The sequence below is a fragment of the Mustela nivalis genome, assembly GCF_964662115.1.
Source record: "Mustela nivalis genome assembly, chromosome: 6".
NCBI classification, from domain to species: Eukaryota; Metazoa; Chordata; class Mammalia; order Carnivora; family Mustelidae; genus Mustela; species Mustela nivalis.
This window is the reverse complement of record NC_139025.1, coordinates 113906281-113913625: the sequence shown is the minus strand read 5'-3', so window position 1 is coordinate 113913625 and position 7345 is coordinate 113906281. Positions and strand designations below refer to the sequence as shown.

Here is a 7345-nt window from a genome sequence, read left to right as displayed (position 1 = left end):
CTGGTCGTTCCTCGGTGTCTCTCCCCACCTCCCCCTGCTCCGTGTGTTCAGTTGCGTTAGCCTCCTTCCACCAGGCAGGGCGGGCTGAGTGCGAGGAGCTCATTTCTAGCCGCTGTGTTTGTGTACGTCTCCACCCGAAGATGTCTAACCACAGACTTCCTCTTGACTCCTGGCAACAGAGAGAAAACAAAACCGCAGCAGCTTTCATTGCTGAAAACACAAAACTGACTCGTTTGCCTAATAAGCCCAGACGGAGGAGCTTTATTTCTGGGAGGAAGTGCTCCCGACTCCACTCCAAGGAGTCTCGGGTGGGCAGTCAGACCGCCAGACGATGCCATGCGCTGGCCAGGTGGAAGGAAGCCACTCCCACCTGGGAGCCTACTCCTGACCCACGGGGCTGGGCACGAGGGGGACACATATGCAGCAGAGCCCCCCCTCGTTCTGCCCTGAGACACCAGTGATCTCTCCTGCCAGCTCTGGTTTCAAAGCACCTGTTCTGTGTATTTTGTATTCTTTTCTCTTATGTTCTCTGTCATTGATTTCAGTTATTGATCAATTCCCATTTTGTACTTTTTTTGTTCACTTATTTTTTTAAAAAAATTCCTTATGATGTGTATTCAGCTCCTTTATTTTTAGTCTTTCTTCTTTAATAAGAAGGCATTTCAGGCCTTGATTTCCCCTGAGTTGAGCTTTTTTGGGGGATCCCATAGGTTTTGAAATAAATGTTCTCCTTTTTATCTGTTTCTACATGGTTTTTAATTCCCCCCCCCTTTTAAAAAAAGATTTGTTTATTTATTAGAGAGAGCATGAGAGAGGAACAGAGGGAGAGAAGAGGGGAGAGAACCCTAAGCAGAGACTCCTCCTTGAGCCTGGAGCCCAATGCAGAGCTTGATCCCAGGACCCTGAGATCATGACCTGAGCCGAAACCAAGAGTTGGATGCTTAACTGACTGAGCCACCCAGGCTCCCCTAGTTTTCATTTTAATATTTCTTTTGTTCCATGGATTATCTAGAACTGTGTTTATTAATTCCCCAGTAGTTAAGAATATTTTCAGCCCCATTTTTTTATTTGAAAATTTTGGATTATAGTAAGAGATTGTGACCTATAAAATCTCTAATTTAAAATTTAAAAATTTTTTTCTTTGTGCCCAAGGTTGCAATCGAATTTTATAAATGTTCTATGGGGAAGAAATAGCTGAGGTGGTCAGACAGAAGCTGGAGAGAATGGAGTTCTAACATGTCCTTGTTTGGCAGATGAATCACCCCATTTCAGATCTCACTTCTCTCCATTTCCAGCTGTGTGTCCATGGACAAAACACGGAATTTTGGGGAGAATTTATTTTCCATCTTTAAAATGGGAGCAATAGGAATGTGCACCTGTCAGCGTTTCTGGGAAGATGCGAAGAGATTGTGTCAGGAAACACGCCTAGAGTGTTGGCTGGCACAGAGAAAACAGTTACTAAATAGAATTATTGCTATTTTTATTGTTGGTTTGTGCAGAGCAGAAAGGGAGGAACTTTACTGTTAGTGCCCTAAGCTTTATTCCTGCCACAGAACTGTAGTTTCTGGTTATTGAGAGGCCTGGAAGGAAAGAGGAAATGGATAGCTCAGTGAAGCCACCCCCTCCCTGGGAGGGGAGCCACCTGAAGCCCAGAGGAATGGGGCCACTTGCCCAAACAAACACAGCAGTTTGGTGACACAGCCAGGCTTCCAGCTCAGGTCTCAGCTGGCCAGTCCCTCTCCCTCTGCGGGCGGCCACTCTTGAGAGAAGAGGCAACTGACCGAAGGTTGCCTCTGTGGTGAGGCAGGGCTGCAAGCTCCCGGTGCGTGGCCACCTCTGAGCTGTCATGTGACACCTTCACCATCCAGGAAGGGCAACTCTGAGGTCAGTAACCTCGAAGGGGAAGCTGGGCAGAGAGGGTTGGTGGGGTGTGGTTGGATGCTTGGGACATTGCTGCTTTGTTGCTTCGTGGGGGGCGGGGGGAAAGCGGGACTTAAGCTGGGGGAGGGGTCCTCCAAGGGTGGCTGCACCGCTCTGGGCTTCAACCCTTTGTGCCAGTCTGCCATGCTTCTCAAGCCCTGGGCTGACCTGGCAATGGCGAGTGCTCCCGGGGACGCCATCTTTGTCCCTCTGGCAAACTTCAGGGGCAGTGCTCCGTGCTGCTGATCCGTTGTCTTGGCAGCACGGCCGCGCTCCTGGAAACTGGAGGGGCAGAGGGGCAGCTGAGTAGCACTGTGGGTGCCTAATTAAGAAGTAAGGCCAAATGAGACATGGTGCTGGCTCGGCCTGCCCGCTGACATCTGAGCTGTGCGGACACTTCACCCTGGCTTGCAAGGAACTGGGAAACCATGGGACCTTCTCTTTGATGGGAGGCTTGGGAGGGGATGGAGCCACTAAAAGCAATGTCAAGGCAGAGGGTGTCTGAACTGTCTGCTCCAGGCCACTGAACTTGGTTGCACGGTCATCTGTTGGCTAAGGATACCCTGTATCCATAAGGATCACCTAACTATGTATGGACCACGAGGGGAGAAGCAAGCCTCTAAAAGACATGCATGTGTTGTGGTAGCCGGACTCTGACCTCAGATAGGGGTAGGTGCTGGAGGATAGGCTGCCGCCAGGTAAGGCCCAGGATTCAGGGCTGATTCTGGTGGCTCTTCCATAGAAAATTAAAAAAAAAAAAATTATAAGGCCCCTTATCATTATTATGAAAATTCAGTAAGTCAATGCTTGCTTGGTAAATATCAGCACAAATGCAGAAGAAAGTTGCGGAATTAGACTTTGGTCTGAAGATGCTAGCTGATTCTTTACTGTGTTCCCAGCTCTTTGTTAGGAGCTGTAGAGAAATGGGGTGAAGTCTTATTCCCCCATCATGGGGCTAGTGGGCTTTCTCAATGTGAAATGCTTTGTAAGCATCATCCTTTCCCCTCATCTTCCCCCGAACACACTTCAGTTAAGCACCTACTACAAGTCAGGTTCTGGGCTAGGAGCTGGATAATATAGAGATCACTGCCTACGAGGAAACAGACAACAGCAAATGGGTAGGGACCAAGCTCTGCTTGGCCGCCAGGGATTGTCCCAGAGAAATGGATAGGTTCAATGGGTGCAGGCAAGAAGGCAATGAGCAGCAAACTCAGGAAGGCTTCTGGAAAGCTCCCGATAGAGGGGACACCGATGTGGCTCTTGATGAAGGAACAGGGATGAGGAGCAGGGTCCTCGTGGGGAACCTGGGCAGGAGAACAGTGCACACAAAGACATCGAGGTGAGAAAGCCACCCACACAAGCACATCAGGGAAGCACGGGGGCCTAATTTCAAATTTTGATCCCAGGGTGCACAATGGAAATCCTCTTGGAGCTCAGAAAAGTTGATGGCCCCCAATGGGATACACACACTTAAAGAAACTTATCACGGCGTAGACACAGAGCAGGGCCAGAGCAGTAGGTCAACGGTGGGTGTAGTGGGAAAGGTGTGGGGTTTGAAGCAGAAAGCTCTGCTTCTAATTCAGGCCTAGCTCTGTGACCTGGGGTCACTGTGAACCTCTCTGGGCTTCAATTTCATTCTCTCTAAAATAGGGACAGGTGACCTGAACATTCTCCTGGAACTCTTCAACTTTGGCTGGAAGGAGTCACCACAAGATGGGGTGGGTGAGCGGATAGAAGCCAGTTTACACGGAACACAGTACGGGGAGCCGAGACATTGTGATGTTGGCCTTTCTAGAGTCCACAGTGTGGTGGAAAGACAAGAAAGCAGCCAGTTACCACACAGTCTGGTCTGAGTTTTGGCAGGCTGAGCGAGGCCAGGACATAGGGGAGCCCAGAGGACAAGCCCCCTTTTGCCCAGCCTGGGAAGTCAGAGAACAAGTTAGCAAGGCAGAGATGCAAGGAAGGGGATGGCTAGGCAGAGGGAACAGAATGAGCAGAGGCATGCAGTGGGAGGCCCAGAGCAGTTCTGTCTAGCCAAGGTCCAGAAATGGAGAGTGAAAAGGCTTCAGTAGGTTGACAGTGAACTTGAACGCTGTGTTAGGGAACTTGGACTTTATCCTGTATGTAGCAGGGAGCTATTGAAGATTCAGAAGCACGAGACCAAGGATTCATCAGGCTTGGCCACCCATATGGCAAACTGTGAGTGGATCTGGGGAGGCAGGCTGCAGACATCCTGGATGCAACGTGCAAGGCACTTGTGGTGGTCTCGTGGAGGCTGCTCTTGCTGCGGCTGCTTGGACTGCAAGGGACATTTCCCTCAAGCAAAATGATGACCTTGGGGAAAGGATATGGCAATATTTCACAAAACCCAGGGGTGAGAACTTCAGCTCCGCCCTGGAGGAACTAGAATCAGGAACTACGGAGTCATGCCTAGGGCTCTTCTCCTTGTCTCACGGCTGTTCTTCCTCTTTCTTCTCTCCATTTTCGAGCCAGCTGTCTCTGGTAGAGGGGTGCCCCGCTACCTGACTCCTACTCCTCACCGCCAAATGCTCTGCAGAGGCAGAGGGCAGGGTCTCCCTCCTGGCGTTGGTATCATGGGCAGGCCCTGTGGCTAAGCCCCGGGCGGGCAGATTTGTGGCCTTGGGGCAGGGGGCCTGTGGCTAAGAAAGGGGGTGTCTCCCAGACAGCGTGACTCCAGAACCCACTCCCATGGGTCTGTTGGGGGGTGTGCTTGTGGATGAGTGGGGTGCTGGCTCTAGATTGGTCTCCAAGGGCTGTTTGTTCTATAGAGACCCTTACTCCAGGGAGGGTGGGTAGGGTGGGTCACTGGGCTTTTGGGTGAGCCTGCTTTCCAGATATACAGTAGCCAGAATCCACAGAGACCTCCACTGACTTCTTCAGGAAGGGAGAAACCCAGAAAGTAAAACCCAGAAAAATCCCCATGTTCGCTATTGTGGAGAGTGAATACCGACCATGAAAGAGTCTGAGAGGAGCTTGTTTTGGGGGTGTGTGTGTGGGGGGGCTGGGCCTTTCTGCAGCAGGCTTGGGGAGCAGGCAGGCTCAGGGCCCAGGGGTCTGGTTGGAGGTGGCCACTCTTGGAGGACGCAGCCGAGGCCCTAGTGCTGGAGGCTACCCAAGAAGGATCTGGCAGCCTGGGGATGAGGAGGGCACCCAGGACTTCTGGGGTGAATCTGTGGTGTTCCTTTGTTTCAGACTCCCCTTGGACTTCACACAGCATTAGCTTGAGGAACCAGAAACATTTGGTGATTTTCCCCAAATGTGGAGGGATCTTTCTTTCCCCTCTCTCATCTCTCGCGTTGGGCTTCCCAGGGGTTCTCATAAACCCAGGAGGCTCTGCCCTCATTTTCCTATAGAATGGATTCCCTGAATAACAAGGAAGGCCAGCTGTAGCTGATGGAACAGAAAGCAGCATGGGCTGGGGGGGGGGGGACGAAAGTGGGCTCCTATCCCTGTGTGTGGCAGCCCGTCCCCACGGGAGGGAGGAGGTGGCCCAGGGGTCAAGCATGTGGCCTCTGCACCACATACTTCAACTCTAGCACTGTTGCTTACTGGTCGAAATTGCAGGCAAATGACTTAAGTCTTGCCAGGTCTTTGTTTTCTCACCTGTGAAATGGGAATAATGATAGCTCAAAGAAAGGTACTGGTCCTCAGGATTTAACGAGTCCCGGAGAAGCACTAAGCACGTTGTATGGATGGGCCCACCAAAGCTAGCAGTTTCGATGCTTACTGTCCCTGCTCTGGCGCACACTGCAGTGCCTCAGCCCAGTCTCCGGTGCTGTATTTGTTTGTTCCCAGTGCGTGGTGACACCACACCTGACATACTAGCCATCCCTACCCCCTCCATGTTTGCTAACCCCTACCCACCCCCTTGCTGCCACCTCTGGGATTTCACTTGGGCTCTTTCCTCCTCTGTCATCACTGCTTGTGAAAGCTGCCTTGTCAAGACCCCACCACACCTCAGGATTCAGCCTGATCTGCTGCCCTTCTTTGTGACAGCTGGCCGCAGATCTGGGAAGGAGCCACCGCCTCGCTTCCACTCCCCATCAATCTGTGTGAGAAGGAGGCAGCATCCTGCAGTCCATCGTGCCTCAGGGAAGCTCTGGAGTTGCCAGTGCAGTGCCCAGTCTAGTGCTGCGACCTTGGCTTGCCTATGCCTCAGTTTCCCTGCGTGTCCCACAGAGATAATGCAAGCAGTGTACTTTGTTCACGGGGCTGTTGGAAGGCGCGTCAGGCGCAGACAATGCTGTTTGGTACCTCTGAAGGGCTCACCAAAGGTGGGATACTTCTATAAATAATCTTCAGGGGTGCCTGGGTGGCTCAGTGGGTTAAGCGTCTGTCTAAGGCTCAGGTCATGATCTCAGGGTCCTGGGATCGAGCCCTGTGTCAGGCTCCCTGCTCTGTGGGGAGTCTGCTTCTCCCTCTCCCTCTGTGCTCTCTTTCTCTTTCTCTCTCTCAAATAAATAAATAAATAAAATCTTTTAAAAAAATAAACAAAATAAAATAATCTCCAAAAACATGACTGTTAATGGCTGCATAGCCTTCTCTTATGTGGGGAGGTCCTAATTTATTCAACCAGCCCCTTGCTATTGGCAGTTTAGGCCATTTCCACTCCTTCACTATTATAAATAATGCTGTAATGAACATCTTGTGTATAAATCTTCCTGTTTATCTCTGATGGTTTCCTCAGAAAAACTCCCCAAATCTTGTTTGTCTTCGAACAAAGCCCTGTCCCCTAGACTTTTCAATGATATCATTTGAAATAAAAGCAAAGCCTATTATCCATCAGGGAAAGAAACATATGGAATATGTTAGCCAAGAGGTAGTTCAGGAGGAAGGTAGAAATAGGTTCAAGATGGGTTTGGATCCATTTCAGGATGTCTGACACAGTCAGCTGTAAGCTCCCCTCGAGTCTCCTTCCTGGAGAGAGGCAGAGGCTGATCCTCAGGGACCACTGACTTCTTTCTTTGAGGGAAATCCAAAGGGCTTTGATGTTCTTGGTGTTGGAGAAGTGGCAATGACAGATCAATAAGTGAAGCCCGTGTGTGTGGACAACTCCTCCAGCCAGTAGGGGGCGATATCGCCTGTCTCTGTCATCCAGTTGGGACTGGGATTTCTGGCGAACAAGGACTTCCTCTGTTGTTTTAAAAGTTTGGCTTATGTTTTATATATTTCTCTTGCCTGTTTTTCTTCCCTTCTTCCCACCTATATACTTTTCAGAACCACTTTGGTTTGCCATTTATGCATCCATTCATTTGGGAGACATCTATGGCATGCTTCCCCCAGGCCAGACGTCAAGGCGGTTTTCAGACTTTCTAAGACCTAGACACACTTGCTTTGGAAGCTCCAACTCACACATATCAAACATAGTGTAATTCACCCATATTCCATATTAAGTGTATTTTTT

General features: G+C 50.3%; 1 long non-coding RNA gene across 1 annotated transcript; it reads left to right on the top strand.

The window, feature by feature from the left end:
• Positions 1-1496: 1496 nt before the first annotated feature.
• Positions 1497-6460, top strand: LOC309866040. The gene is made up of 2 exons (XR_014312385.1): positions 1497-1884; positions 5938-6460. It is a non-coding gene; the product is annotated as an uncharacterized lncRNA (long non-coding RNA).
• The last annotated feature ends 885 nt before the right edge of the window (positions 6461-7345 follow it).